The sequence below is a fragment of the Hylobates moloch genome, unplaced genomic scaffold (assembly GCF_009828535.3).
Source record: "Hylobates moloch isolate HMO894 unplaced genomic scaffold, HMol_V3 SCAFFOLD_3, whole genome shotgun sequence".
Taxonomy (NCBI): Eukaryota; Metazoa; Chordata; class Mammalia; order Primates; family Hylobatidae; genus Hylobates; species Hylobates moloch.
Window position 1 is genome coordinate 134,864,971 of NW_026652278.1, and position 15,781 is coordinate 134,880,751.

At 41.2% G+C, this 15,781-nt stretch overlaps 1 pseudogene; it reads left to right on the forward strand.

Annotated features, from left to right (window-relative positions):
• The first annotated feature begins 2,266 nt into the window (after positions 1-2,266).
• LOC131383171 (beta-glucuronidase-like) overlaps positions 2,267-15,781 on the forward strand; it is an 88,772-nt pseudogene continuing 75,257 nt past the window's right edge.

Sequence of the window (15,781 nt, forward strand, 5' to 3'; positions counted from 1 at the left end):
TGATTAAATAGGCTTTTGCAGCATTAACTTTACAGTATTTACCAGAAAAGACTATGCTACAAGAACCAAAATTGAAGAAAGAAGAAAAAGACTGAAATGATATGATTTTTAATGAAAAAAATAAAGAAGTGGAATAGTTTCTCCATAGGCATAAGAGGCAAAGCATTGTTTCAGAAGTGGACTGGCACCTCACCTGAGATACTCAAGACTGGCAACATGGGTCTTCATTCTTTGTTATCACTGAGATTCCCTTGTGTCCTGAGAGATTCCCTAGCTCTAATGACAAGATTTTTTGGGGGGTAATGAGGCTATGAGAAGATTGAGGATCTAGGTGCTTTCCTCTAATTCTACAGCATACAAGGTGTGTGGCTCTTATCTCTAGGACACCAATATTTAATGTTGCATATCATGTATCTCCAGTACAAGAAGGAAGTTTTATCAGAATTTAGTTAATGTTGGAAACTTTGTAATATAAACAATGTAAACACTACATTGACAAAAATATTTTATTAATACAAAGAATATGCATATAGTTTGCTTACTATAGAAATTCTTGTTTTTGATATTGTAGACAACCCAAAGGAGTTTTTATGTATATAGATTATGAATAAATTGGGAAAAGAAATAGAGATAAGTAGAGATTATTTCATTAAACTTTTGAAGTCGTAATTTAGTTCATGTGATTATTGGTAAACTTTTCTTTATTAGTCTTCCTCAATCACTGAAGAACCCAGGATTCAAATACAATACTTAATGGAAACACTTTTTCATCCCAAACTAAAGCCTGCCCTGAAAGCCGAATTCACTGTGAAATCTGAGATGAAACTCCAGGGCTATTATGCTGGCCAATGGAAGGTGTCACCCCTCTTGAGGTGACCTTAGGGTGGTCTGCAGACATCACTGGAGTGGACAAAGAGATGCCTGGGTGGTTGGGGAAAGGGTAGATCATAGACAACAGTAGCCTCTTTCTAGAGCTCAGTTGCAATAAACACCACAGTTACTCATCAGACACACTGGCAGTTCTACTTATTCCCATGTTTCAAAACTCTGGAGAATTCTAGCAAGGACTAAGCACTGCTTCTGTAGACCATCAGTATTTCTCCATGGCTCTTTAAATTTTTGTCAAAGCTTCTGTGCCTCATGCAGACTAGTGACTTTTTAGAAAGAGTCTTGCTCTGTCACCCGGGTTGGAGTGCAGTGGTGCGATCTAGGCTCACTGCAACCTCCGCCACCCAGGTTCAAGCAATTCTCCTGGCTCAGCCTTCCGGATAGCTGGGACTACAGGCATGCACCACCACACCTGGCTAATTACTGTATTTTTAGTAGAGACAGGGTTTCACCATGTTGGCCAGGCTGGTCTCGAACTCCTGGCCTCAAATGATCTGCCTGCCTCCGCCTCCCAAATGTTGAGATTACAGGTGTGAGCCACTGCATCTGGCCTGATGCAGATTGATAATTTCTTGAGTGAGGCAGTGCTGTTGCCTAGTAGCAAGGCTTAGCTGGGTGAGACATTACTAGCTGCCTTCAGAAGTGGATCTCTGCCCTGAAGTTTACCAGCAGCCTGCTTTCCTTGATGCCCATGCTGGCTGGGTGTAGGGATCCTGAGTGGAGGGAAAAAATACAGATGATACAGATTTGCTGTGCAAAGGCGGAGTTCTTACTGGCTCTTCCTCACAAACAGGCTGGTGATTAACTGACTTTCAGACTCCTTTCTAGGAGGTGGCAAGGGGCTATCTAGTCATCCTAGCTTTGCAAGGAGTAACTTTTTTTTTTTTTTTTTTCATTTTGTATTCCCTTTAATCCCCGTAGATGGATAGGTTTGCTTTCTTAGTATGCTTTCCAGTTGTAGGAAGGTCTTTTCTCTGGGTACTGGCTTTCCCCCAGCCCCCTGTTTTTTGCGCTCCCCCTCCTCCCCAGCCAACTCTCCCTGGTAGCCAACTTGATAAAATTAATGGCACAGATCTTGCAGAATACTCCTACCAATCTAAGTGCTGCAGATGCCACAGTGCTTTCTTCTCACCCTTAATAGTCATAAGTTAAAGGGAGCTCCTTCAAGAGTACGCTGAGTTTAGTTTCTTCATAACAGGAACTAATCTTTTAAAAAAAATTATCACTGGGCTCCTTATTGTACCTGGACAGTACTGGGACTGGGTGCTTGATAAGAGAATGAATAGTTTAGGTAGTTACAGTGACCACAGGCACCTGTAGAGGTCTCCCCAGGCTCACCTTGACGCTCTGATTGGCGGCTGCAGACCCCATCCGCAGGATGGCAGTGTTAGGAACAACGGTGAGCTGCTCACTGCAGGTCAAACGCTGCCAGCTACTAGCTGCAGGTGGGAGTGAAAGACTAGAATACAGAGAGGCGCAGGCAGTCACGTAGGACTGGGCCCGGTTTAACACCTGAACAGTGGTGCTAGGTCAGAGTCTTCTAGGTACATGTTGGAAACATCCTTGATTGTCTAGCATCAAGACTTTTAAACACAGGGGGACAAATCATCCCTTTAGGTATTTGTAATTGTTCCTCAGTTCAAATCTCTTTGTTTTTAAAAAATACTTTCCCTCTGCGCTACCGGCGCGTCACGTCGCGCGCGACCAGTCCGCAGGGCTCCTCCCACGCTGCTCTTAGCCCCTCAGACGGCGGCCTAGCAGAGGAGCGGAAAGCATGGTCCGGGGGGCGGCGGACGCCTGGTAGGCGCTTGGGCCGCTGTTGTGGGGCTGCGCGCTGGCGCTGCAGGGCGGAATGCTGTACCCGAGAGAGAGGCCGTCGCGGGAGTGGAAGAAGCTGGACGGCCTCTGGAGCTTCCGCGCCGACTTCTTCGACAAATGGTGCCGTGGCTTCTAGGAGCAGTGGTATCGGCGTCTGCTGCGAGAGTCGGGCCCCACCCTGGACATACCGGTTCCCTCCAGCTTCAACGACGTTGGCCAGGACTGGCGGCTGAGGCATTTTCTAGGCCAGATGTGGTACGAACGGGAGGTGACCCTCCCGGAGCAATGGACCCAGGACCTGCACACAAGAGTGGTGCTGAGAACTGGCAGTGCCCACTCCTATGCCATCATGTGGGTGAATGGGGTCGACGCGCTAGAGCATGAGGGGTCTACCTCCCCTTTGACACCGACATCAGCAGCCTGTTCCAGGTGGGGCCCCTGCCCTCCTGCCTCCGCATCACTATCACCATCAACAACATGCTCATCCCCTCCACCCTGCCACCAGGGACCATCTTCGACATGGCCGACACCTCCACGTGGGTACCATCCTGCCTCCACCCATACACCCACCTTCCTGTCCCACCCCGTGGGGCATTACATTAGGGTAATTACATTAGGTAAGTCACATATCAGTGACTTAAAAATTTTGTAAGTAATTAAGAAATTTTTAATGAGAAGTGTGGAGCTGAATATTTACATGAGCTCTTCAAAAACTGATAGTTAATGTAATAAATGAAAATAACAAGAGAGACTTTGTTGAAAGAAGACAAAATAGTCAAGGAAGTGATAGAGGATATAAAAGAAAAATGAAAACTTACATTCATTTAATGTCTACCGTGTGCCAAAGACAATATTATTTAGTTTTCATAACCACAACATTTGGTGGATATGATTACTTCCATTATATAGGTTAGGAAAGTAAAGCTTAGAGGTTTGGGAACCCACTAGTTTAAAGTTATGTAGCCAATAGGTGGTTGAGTGAGAATTCAAAACTAGAACAGATTTGCTTGATCCAGAATGGTATGACTTTATTGTCCATGCATTTTCTTCTACATTGTACTGCCTGTAAAGTGGGAGTCAGTTATGGGAGGAGACCCAGAATGTCACAGGTTTTGAAAGCTGTTGTGGGAAATTTGGAAGGAGGCATTGGATTTAATGACTGATAAAGGTCAATGAAGATTGACCTTGGAGAGAACAGTTTTCTTCAGTGGCATGGTAGTGTTCAAAACAGGATCTGATGGTAAAGAAAATGTAGAACCAGTGTGTGTAGACTCCTTGATGGAAAAGTTTATTTGTAAAATATCAGAGGAAAATTGTAGTATAGATTTGTCCATTCAAACCCCAAAGTCCAGATTCTTACTGCAATATTTTATGTAGCCAATACACAGCAGTTGAGTTCAATTTTGGCCCCTGTTTATGTGTATGCTAAAGAAAAATAACAATCCTAAGCATATGCCACTTAAGAGGATGTGATTAGACTATGAAACACTTGTGACCATAGGAATATAGCAATGCTGAGGCAAGATAGGTCTTAACTCGATTCTTCCTGTCATTTGCTGCCATTGTTTGCCAAAGGTCTAGCACCTATCTTCAGAGGAAAGTCAAGAAATTAGTGCTCAGATGGTGGGATGAATTCCTGAATTACTGTTGGCTCTAGTAGTTTTTTCAGATCAATTTTATAGTTTCTTTAGAACTAGAAAATTAGTTCTCAGAATGGCAGGTGGCCACCCAATGCGTATAATACAGTTACTCAACCAGCTGCTTGAAAGCAAGGGGCAACAGAGAAGTCAGCTACTGGCTGACCTCAGGCAACAGGAAATTTGATGATACTCCTTGATCAAATCCTTCATTTAACATACATTTATACAGAACCTTTCTGTATCAGGTACCATTCTAGGTACCACAGACACAACAATAAAGAGAACTGACAAAACCTCAGCCTTCATGGAGTTTATATGCTAACACATATGCATAAACAAACACATATAAAAATCCAGAAAGTCATTACTGCTGTGAAGTCAAACAACACAGAGTATGCAGATACTGATGTTGGGTTGTTGCCTTAGGGTGGTCAGCAAAGTTGTTTCCAGGGAAATGACATTTGGATGAAAAACTGAATAATGTAAGAGAGTTAACCATCAAACATCTGTGTGAAGATCTTTAGGAGGAGTGGGGGAACAGCAAGTGCAAAAGCCCTGTGATGGGAAAGTGCTTGTTATGTTTGAAGAACAGCAGTAAGACACCATGGCTGGAGTGTAGTTGGGGAGGGAGAGAGAGGTGGGAAATAATAATGGAGACTTAGTTAGGGCCACATCATGTAAATGAGCTTTTGCAGTCCTGTAGACAAGAAATATGTTTTGATTTTTCCCTAAGTCCACAAAATAGTTTGTGATAGAAAGCCATCGAAAGACTGAAAACGAGAGTATTATTTATAACCTCAGTTGCTGTTCCATGAAGGCATAGGAAAGATTAATGCTTCCTTGCTCCATATCTATTGCTGAAACAGTTCTCCATGATCTCTTTAGTCTGAGGACAAATGACATTTTTCTGGTTACAAGACAGAGGGGATATGTCATCCTAGGCATTGAGATTGGGAAATATCAAGCATGCATGTGACTGCCAAGTATTAAACCCTATTTTCTGATGACCACTAGGGTTCCAGGTATCAGCCCATAAAGTGAGCTTTTTCTGAGAAGGAAAGATGGCAGGCAGAAATGATTGAGCTAGTAAAGAGGACTGAGGCTTGTTGTTAAGGTCTGGGGCCTAAAAATGTTAGGGTTCAAAGTGATCAATTTGGAAAATAAAGAGATTTGGACCCTCCTCTGAAATCAGGCAGTAGTGAATATGTGGAGTCAGAAAGTAACTGCAAATTCTGGAGAAACCGTGGAAGCAGCATTTTGTAGGAGGGTGGGGGAAACAACACCCTCAACTAGTATTCCTACCTTCTGGTAAATCTATTACTTTAATTTTACCTCTGCCAGTCAATAAAACTTTTTCACGTTTTGCTACATTAAAAAAATACTTTTCCTCTTTCTATTACTTAAATTTCACATTAGAGGTTGATGTTGGCACCCAATGACAGCACGTATGGGCACATTTTTCTACTGTATGGTTAACTCTGCTTGATATCTGACTTGTTACGGATCTTGCTGGATACATATCTCTAGGAACAGAATTAAATCTTTTTTTCCATTTTAGAGGCCAGAAAACCCATGAAGAAAGGTAATAAGAAATTTGATTCCTGGTTATATTATAAATTATTGAAGGTAATTCTTCAAGGCAGCCTCTCCCTTCACAAGCCCAGAGGTCTAGCAGGAAAGAATGATTTTGGGAACCAAGCCTGGGGCCCCCATTACCCTGTACAGAGTCAGGACACTCTTCCCCGAATCCTAGCTGCTTTGGCTCCAGCCTCAGCTCAGAGGGCCCCAGATACTGCTTGGGCAACTGCTGTGGAGGGCACAAGCCATCATAAGCCTTGTAGGCTTCCACATGGTGTTAGTTCTGCAGGCGGGCAGAAGGCGAGAGTGGTGGAGCCTTGGCAACTTTCCTCTAGATTGCAGAGGATATAGTGGAAAGACTGGGTGCCCAGGAAAAAGCCTGCTGCAGGAGTGGAGGCCCTGTAGAAAGACTCGATAGGGCAGTGCTGAGGTGAAATATGGGATTGAAGCCCCCCATGGAGAGTCCTCACCGAGGCACTGCCTAGTAGAGCTGTAGGAACAGGCCACTGCCTTCCAGATCCCAGAATGGAAGAGCCAGCTTATACCTTCAGCCTTGAAAAGCCGCAGGCATTCGACTCCAACCCATGAGGGCAGCCATGTGAGCTGCACCCAGCAGAGTCATAGGGGTCTGGCTGCCCAAGACCTTGGGAGCACACCCCTCGCACCAGTGTGGCCTGGATGTGGGACATGGAGTCAAGGGAGATTATTTTGGAGCTTTAAGATTTAATGTCTGCCCTACTGGGTTACAGATTTGTGTGGGGCCTGTTGCCCCTTATTTTTGGCCTATTGCTCCATTTTGAAATGGAAATGTTTATCAGTCTTTATTTCATCATCGTATCTTGGAAGAATATAACTTGTTTTCTTTATTTTTTTGATTTTTCAAGGTAATATTCTCAATGTTATTTATTATTTATTGATAACACTTCAAGAGAGGTAACACATGTAAGTTTAAAAAATGATTTGCTTGTAAGTAAAAAATAGAACATAACATACAGAATAGAAATCTATATAGAGAAAATCATATACAGTAAAGATAATTGAATTAGTTTAAAAAGGCACATAATGAATAACAAGTACTACTTTTTAAAAGAATGTTTATGCTTTTGGTTAAATATAGTGAATGTATTTTTATTTCTTTTCCAGAATTATGAATAATGATTATACCCCATCATATTTATCATTTTCTAAAATTATGTTTTATATTCTAAAATAATTTTTATGTCAGGCAATTCTGTCTTTCTATACCTGTCTTTCTATACCTTTCTATACAATTCTGTCTTTCTATAAGTATTCTTCCAGGCTGCATTTCACTTTGTCCCTTGTGTTTTTACCTAAATGTTGAGGGAAGAAAATTACTTTTTGGCAAATAACCATTTTCCTCCAGGTTTTTAATCTAAAGGTGGTTATATGCTAAAGACAATATGATATTAAGAAAGCAGAATGTGTCATGTTCTTACTCAAATGCTAAGCCTTTTCTTAATGGAAAGAAAATATGTGAACTAAATATGTTGTTTCTGAGACCTGAAGATTATAACTTTTTAAATGTATTTCAGTCTAAAAGGTTAGGATCCCATGTATAAACATGGCAGTGCGTAAGACACAACTGAGAGGCGAACTGCTATACTATACAGAATTGTTAGCATTTCTTGTGGCTGGTGTATGCTTCAGAAAAAGATCAGTAAGTTACCACACTTTTCTTGCAAAATTGTATATAAATTAACCTGATATCCTTTTATACCAAATCATGGTTACTAAATATTGCTATTCTGTAAAAGTGCCTAAGAATCATTATTTTCAACACTATCACCCCAGAAACAGTAAGAGAAACCTGAAAGTGGTAGGAGAGAATGAAAGGCCTTATTAGTCATCTAAATTATAAGTTTTCTTGTATGTTGTTAATATGGACATGGTAATTATAACTTAGTATCTTCTTTGGGTCCCCGACTCATTGTTCTTCACTCACTCTTACTAGGGCCTCTGGAAGATATAATTTATCCTATTTAAGTGAGCAGGATTTTCCCCTCTAGGCATACTTTATAAGCATTTTCTCATTAGAAAACCAGATGTGCTATAACAGTAGTTTGATTTGCTCTTTACAATATCAACAGATACTACTTGTTTTTGTTTGTTTGTTTTTTGTTTTTTGTAGAGACAGGGTTTCATCATGGTGATCAGGCTGGTCTCGAACTCCCGATCTCGTGATCCACCCACCTTGGCCTCCCACAGTGCTGGGATTACAGGTGTGAGCCACCATGCTCAGCCTGTTTTTGTTTTTTTTTAATTTCAATAGTTTTGGAGGAACAGGTGCTGGTTGGTTGGATGAAAAAGTTCTTTAGTGTTGATTTCTGAGATTTTTGTGCAACTGTCACTCAAGCAGTGTACACTGTACCCAATGTGTATTCTTTTATCCTTCACCACCCCCCCAACCCTTCCTCCAAGTCCCCAGAGTCCATTATGTCACTCTTATGTATGCCTTTGCATCCTCATAGCTTAGCTCTCATTTACAACATACGAACATATGATGTTTGTTTTTCCATTCCTAAGTTACTTCACTTAGAATTATGGTCTCTGTCCAGATTGCTGTGAATGCCATAATTTCATTCCTTTTTATGGCTGAGTGGTATTCCATGGTATCTATATACCACATTTTCTTTATCCACTCGTTGGTTGATGGGCATTTAGGCTAGTTCCATATTTTTGCAATTGTGAATTGTGCTGCTATAAACATGCATGTGCAAGTGTCTTTTTCATATAATGATTTCTTTTCCTCTAAGTAGATACCCAAGACTGGGATTGCTGGATCAAACAGTAGTTCCACTTTTCACCACATCCACACCAACATCTGTTATTTTTTGATTTTTTAATTATGGCCATTCTTGTGGGAGTAAGGTGGTATCGCATTGTGGTTTTGATTTGCATTTGCCTGATCATTAGTGATGTTGAACATTTTTTCCCATGTTGGCCATTTGCATATCTTCTTTTGAGAATTGTCTATTCATATCCTTAGCCCACTTTTTGATAGGAGTATTTTTTTTTTTTTCCCTTGGGGCTGTCTGTTTACTCTGCTATTTCTTTTGCTGTGCAGAAGCTTTTTAGTTTAATTAGGTCCTGCCTATTTATCTTTCTATTTGTTGCATTTGCTTTTGGGTTCTTGGCTTAAGCCAATGTCTAGAAGAGTTTTTCAATGTATTTTCTAGAATTTTTATGATTTCAGGTCTTAGATTTAAGTTATTTATTTTTTTTTTTCTTGAGATGGAGTCTCGCTCTGTCACCCAGGCTGGAGTGCAGTGGCGCGATCTCGGCTCGCTGCAAGCTCCACCTCCCAGATTCATGCCATTCTCCTGCCTCAGCCTCCGTAGTAACTGGGACTACAGGCACCTGCCACCATGCCCAGCTAATTTTTTGGATTTTTTAGTAGAGATAGGGTTTCACTGTGAGAGCCAGGATGGTCTCAATCTCCTGACCTCGTGATCTGCCCGCCTTGGCCTCCCAAAGTGCTGGGATTACAGGCGTGAGACACCACACCTGGCCAGATTTAAGTTCCTGATCAATCTTGAGTTAATTTTTGCATAAAGTGAGAGATAAGGATCCAGTTTCATTCTCCTACTTGTGGCTTGCCAATTATCCCAGCACCATTTGTTGAATAGGGTATCTTTTCCCCACTTTATGTTTTTGTCTGCTTTGTTGAAGATCAGTTGACTGTAAGTATTTGGCTTTATTTCTGGGTTCTCTATTCCGTTCCACTGGTCTACGAGCCTATTTTTATACCACTACCATGCTGTTTTGGTAACTATAGCCTTATACTATAGTTTGAAATCAGGTAATGTGATACCTCCAGATCTGTTCTTTTTGCTTAGTCTTGCTTTGGCTATGTGGGCTCTTTTTTGGTTCCATATGAATTTTAGGATTGTTTTTTCTAGTTCTGTGAAGAATGATGATGGTATTTCTATGGGAATTGTATTGAATTTGTAAATTGCTTTTGGCAGTATGGTTATTTTCACAATATTGATTTTTCAAATCCATGAGCATGGGATATGTTTCCATTTGTTTTTATCATCTACCATTTCTTTTAGCAGTGTTTTGTAGTTTTCCTTGTAGAGATCTTTCATCTCCTTGGTAGGTATATTCCTAAGTATTTTATTTTATTTTTTTTGTGGCTGTTGTAAAGGGGGTTGAGTTCTTGATTTGATTCTCAGCTTGGTCATTGTTGGTGTACAGCAGTGGTACTGATTTGTGTATATTGATTTTCTATCCTGAAACTTTACTGAATTCATTGATCAGATCTAGGAGGTTTTTGCATGAGTCTTTAGGGTTTTTTAAGTATATGATCATATCATTGGTGAACAGTGGCAGTTTGACTTTGTCTTTACCGATTTGGATGCCCTTTATTTATTTCTCTTGTCTGATTCCTCTGGCTAGACTTACAGTACTATGTTGAATAGAAATGGTGAAAGTAGGCATCTTTGTCTTGTTCCAGTTCTCAGGGGGAATGATTTCAACTTTTCCCCTTTCAGTATAATGTCGGCTGTGGGTTTATAATAGATGGCTTTTATTACCTTGAGGTATGTCCCTTTCATGCCGATTTTGCTGAGGGTCTTGATCATAAAGGGATGCTGGGTTTTGTCAAATGCTTTTTCTGCATTTGTTCAGATGATTACATGATTTTTGTTTTTAATTCTCATAACTTGTTTTTGATCTTACAGGCTTATAGATGGAAGGAACTTTCCTTGAATCTCAGATTGGACCTTTTGGACTTTTTTTTTTTTTTTTTTGAGTTAAGGGTCTCACTTGGTCACCCAGGCTGGAGTGCAGTGGCACGATCTCAGCTCATTGAAGCCTCTGCCTCTCAGGTTCAAGTGATTCTCTTGCCTCGGCCTCTCAAGTAGCTGGAATTACAGGTGTGTGCCACCGTGCCTCACTAATTTTTATATTTTTAGTAGAGACAGATTTCACGATGTTGCCCAGGCTGGTCTCGAACTCGTGACCTCGAGTGATCTGCCCACCTTGGCTTCTCAAAGTGCTGGAATTACAGGTGTGAGCCACCATGCTCAGTCTCAGATTGGACTTTTCAGCTCATGCTTGGAATGAGTTAAAATTTTGGGGGACTATTGGGAAGGGATGATTCTTTTTTGCAGTGTGAGAAGATCATTCGATTTGGGAGGGAAGGGATAGAATGATATAGTTTGGATATTTGTTCCCTCCAAATCTCATGTTTAAATTTGGTCCCCAATGCTGAAGGCAGGGCTTGGTTGGAGGTGTCTGGGTTATGAGGTGGATACCTCAAGAATGACTTGGTGCATTTCTTACAGAATGAATGAGTTCTTGTTCTGTTTGTTCACAGGAGAGCTGGTTGTTTAAAAGAGTGTGGCACCTCCATCCCCCTTTTTCCTTTCTTGCCATGTGACACACCAGCCCCCCTTCACCTTCTGCCATGATTGAAAGCTTCCTGAGGCCTCACCAGAAACAGATGCTGGTGCCATGCTTCCTGTACAGCCTGCAGAATTGTGAGCCAGATAAACTTTTCTTTATAAATTACCTAGCCTCAGGTGTTCCTTTATAGCAACACAAATGGACTAAGACAGCAATTTTCAAAGCTTTATACATTTGGCTGTATGTCTTTTTTCTCTTCTACAGCTGTCTAACCTGCTTCTTATTTGTCCCAAAGGAGGATATAGGGAAACTTTGGGCTCATGTTAATGCTCATAGGTAAATGTCAGCAGTGATATGTCTGGATTGGGTGAGGCTATCCATTTGACTTTTACACTTGTTGAGCCCACCAGAAAGCTTTACTACTGTATTAGTCCATTCTCATGCTACTAATGAAGACATACCTGAGACTGGGTAATTTATGAAGGAAGGGGTTTAATGGACTCACGGTTCCACATGTCTGGGAAGGCCTGACAATCATGGCAGAAGGCAAATGAGGAGTAAATCCGTGTCTTACCTGGCAACAGGCAAGAGAACTTGTGCAAGGGAACTCCCATTTATAAAACCACCAGATCTTGTAAGACTTATTCACTACCATGAGAATAGTTGGGGGAAACTGCCCCCATGATTTAATTATCTCCACCTGGCCCCATCCTTGACACATGAGGATTATTACAATTCATGGTGAGATGTGGGTGGGGACAGAGCCAAACCGTATCATTCCACCCGTGGCCCCTCCCAAATCTCATGTCCTCACATTTCAAAACCAATCATGCCTTACCAACAATCCCCCAAAGTCTTAACTCACTTCAGCATTAACTCAAAAGTCCACAGTCCAAAGTAATCGCCCTTGACACATGGGGATTACTACAATTCAAGGTGAGATTTGAGTGGGAACACAGCCAATCCATATCAACTACCAACATTAAATCACTTTGAAAAAGGTGCCAAGAAATCTGATACTTTGCTTTACATTTAAAAGAAGAGGATAAGAAGTCCAAAAAGGCTTTAGGAAAAATCTTTCAAATCACCCTCCATTAGGTGGAGTAAGCACTGGGCTAGCTAGCAGTCAGGAGAATAGAGTCATAGTCTCAGCCGTATCACAGCCAATGTGATGCTGGGAAAAATAATTTGCTGAAATGGAACAGGAGCTCATCTCTTTTTTTTTTTTTTGAGACAGGGTCTCATCCAGGCTGGCTGGAGTACAATGGCACAATCATAGCTCACTGCAGTCTTGAACTCCCAGGCTCAAGAGATACTCTTGCTTTAGCCTCCCAAATAGCCAGGACTACAGGTGTGCACCACCACACTCAGCTAATTTTTAAATTTTTTTGTAGAGATAGGGTCTTGCTTTGTAGCCCTGGCTGTTACTGAACTCCTGGCTTCAAGCCATCCTTCTCCCTTGGCCTCCCAAGGTGCTGGGATTACAAGTGTGATTCACAACACTCAGCTAGGAGCTCATCATTTTAAAGTACTTTTGCTTGTACATTTCAGTTGAATCAACTCAAGCCTCAGTTTCCTCAGGTTCCATGATTCTTTGTATAACTCTATACTTATCAGCTATGAGTATAAGCACATCAACAAATCACAGGTACTTCAATTCATGCTTTTATGGCAAGATATGGAAGAAATGTAAAATTAGGAGTCAGGTGACGTGGGCTCAAATCTTAGCTCCACCCCTTGATACCTGAACAACTCAGGAGTATTTTTGTTTCTATTATGGGATATTAATAAGCACCTCACATTGGACTAAGGATGATTAAATGGGAAAAGGATATGAAGGCATCTTGTAAATTCCAAGTAAGGAAACTGTTGAAAGTGAATATGATGGTATCTAAAGCTCCACTTGAAATTTCAGATGTGGAGCTGCCTCTTCAATTAGTTGATTTATCTGGAGTTAATTCACATTTACACTCACATTTAGGATTGCTCTAAGCCTTTAATGGATTATTCTGTCCCCAGTTAATGAGTATGGATTGCTGCTCTGCTCCAGCTGTCCCCCACCATCCATCCCCATCAGTCCTCCTGTCAGAAGCATACCTGGCCATCAGTGCCGAAGGAGCCACTGGAGCACACTCAGTCAGCAGTTTGGGCATGTCATAATATCTGCTGAATTCACAGGGGCAGGCCTCCAGGTTGAGGTTCTAGTGAAAGCAAAGGGTGCCAGCAGGTCTTAGGGAGGCACTGCACTGTTTTGGGCGGGGGGGCTCTGCCTGGGCATTTCCAGGTGCTTGGCCTGCTTTGTGGTGAAGCCATCTTTGGTGTGGAGCTTGCTGTCACCAGAAGATTGGAGCACTGCATTTGCCCACATGGGAGGAATCTCAAATATACTTAGTGTCTGCCCAAGAGAAGGAAGCTCAGGTATACTTAGCGTCTACCATGGCCTGCCATCAGGGCTGAGAGGGAGCTCAAAATTGGCAAGAAGCCATGTGGACATGACAGGCAGCATTCCTGGAACCCAGGGAGACAGCCTGCATAGGGCAGAGCTTGGGGATGGGGTGACTGGGTCCTACTTGTGTCTTTAGTTCTTCCAGTGGCCTGAGGCATGGCCCTGAGGTCCCCCTTACCCTTGCAGAGAATGCATGCTTGTGCCTTTTGTCTTGTGGTAACACCTATCATTCATGTGTGGTATCATCACAATGATTTTGATTAAATTGAAGTAAACAGAGTCATCAGGCCCCATGTATTGAATCTTGGCTGAGAAAGGCTCAACTCCCACTGTGTCAGACAGATGAGGCTGGCAGAGACCTGGGAGAACAGATGCTAATGAAAACATAAGGGACTGGCCACTCCAGGATAATAAGAATAAAACAAGGAATAGTAATTACAGTTTGCTGAATGCCTAGTGAACACTAGTGTACATATATCATCATACTAATTCTCGATAATCCTATGAAGGAGATATTCTCATTTTGCAGGTGAAAAACTGAGTCATTGACACAATTATCTCTGTAAATTATTGACTTCTATATTATAAGGGAAAAAGTCTTGGAATAAATTGATTAATAATAATCAATTACTGATTTTTGAGATATCAATGTACTTCTCTCAAAAAATTCCTTGTTCAAATGTGGCCTAATTTCTTGTTGCTTCAACAAGATGAAAACGTGTGGAACTCTTCCTTCAATGGTTGTGCTTAGGAGACTCTCTGCTGGGATTTCTTTTAGTCCTTGGAAGATGTAATTGTGGACATAAAAAAATCATAAACACACACACATGCATACAACACATATTTAGTGAAATTATTTCATACTTGTTAACTATTATGTTAAAAAATACAATACATTTTTACTTACTCAGAATGGCCTAAGAAAAGAAAGAAGTGGAAGCTCAAGTATACTTAGTGTCTACCATGGCCAGAGAGCTGGGGAGAGCTGAGGCAGGGTCTGGACCCAGTGAAAAACATTCATTAGGGCTAAAAATCATTACACAGAGTTTGCACTGATCTGGTCCTAGCACAGGCTTCCTCCTCACTGGGAGTCCCACCTCACTCAGCTCTGACCTGGGCCCTTTAAGCATGCTCTCTCACCAATGGGGTGTTCTATCTTAGAAAAGGTTGCTGTCGACCTCACTCAGTGACACTAGGAGTGCATTCTGTGGGGGATGTGCCTATACCTTTGCTTTAACATTCTTTGAATAAGTATAAGAGTTGCTTAATTTCAAAGTTCTTCCTCAGTTAATGTATTTCTGTAGCATTATGTCTATTTAAGTTAAGCACTTCTGTTCAAAACAGATACCTTTACAATTCAAGATACCTCTTAATATGCATATTATATGTTATGTAATATATTAAAATATACATGAGATATATATTGATTCTGATATTGTAAGAGCAATAAAAATTATTATCCATAAGAAGGCACTTATGGATCTTACAGTACTTGGGGGACATCATTACATTTGGTTTTTATTATGGCACAATACAATATTGAAGACCAGAGTGACCCAGAAAGAACTGGAGCTTTAGAATGAGACAAATCCCATGTGACAAAATGGACATGGTGCTTAATCCAGGGAAGTATATATATATGATTTTTATTATATTTTATTACATTTAAAATATTTAAAATGTATGAAATTAATGGGGCTATGGTACAGAAGGTAAGCTCTTGTGATGATTCATAACTTCCTATCATATTTTTTTCTTGTGATGCTCCATTGTAGAATCAAAGAACATAGCTTTGTAAAAAGTCCAACATATTTGTGCTTGCTCTGAATTAAAATTCATTTGATCTACTGTAGTGTCAAGACATGCCATAATACCAAGAATGGAGGAGTCTGAGGCCCTGGTCCATCAACTGACAGCATGAACTTCACGTCAAGAAGTGAGATTGGTGAATAAGTGAAGACAAAAGGAAAACTGGAGATACAGCTGGATGTATGGACCCTGCTCTGAAAATACTCTTTCACGGTATAAGGATTCTTATTAA